Consider the following 624-nt stretch of genomic DNA (forward strand, 5'->3'; position numbering starts at 1 on the left):
TCTTAGTCCCTTCTAGCTGCTATGACAATACCATAGACTGGGTGGCCTATAATCAACAGAAATTTATTGCTCACAGTTCTGGAGGCAGGAAAATCCAAGATCGAGGTGCCAGCAGATTTGGTGTCAGATGAGGGTCTGCTTCCTGGTTCATAGATGACGGTCTTCTCTCTGTGTCCTCACAAGGTGAGAGGGATGAGGGGGCTCTCTGGGATCTCTTTTGTAAGGGCACTAATCCCATTCGTGAGGGCTCCACCCTCATGACCTAATCACCTGCCAAAGGCCCCACCTCCAAATACCATCACATTGGAGGTTACATTTCAACATATGAATTTGGGATTTGGGGGACACAAACATTCAGTTTATTGCAGATGGGCCACAACTACAATATGTAACAAAAGAGAAAGCACAGTTAGGTAAATAGTTAAGGTGAACATTCCTTCTTTTTTTCTTTTAACCTCTTTTTGTTTGTCTTTTGGGGTTTTTTGGCAGCTGGCTGGTAAGGGGATCCAAACCCTTGACCTTGGTGTTACCAGCACCACATTCTCCCAAATGAGCTAACTGACAAGCCCCACTTGTATTTTTTTTTTTTTAATCTATAAAGTGGTTCGAATTCATTTTAAAAAT

The sequence above is a fragment of the Galeopterus variegatus genome, unplaced genomic scaffold (assembly GCF_000696425.1).
Source record: "Galeopterus variegatus unplaced genomic scaffold, G_variegatus-3.0.2 Scaffold1858, whole genome shotgun sequence".
NCBI lineage: Eukaryota > Metazoa > Chordata > Mammalia > Dermoptera > Cynocephalidae > Galeopterus > Galeopterus variegatus.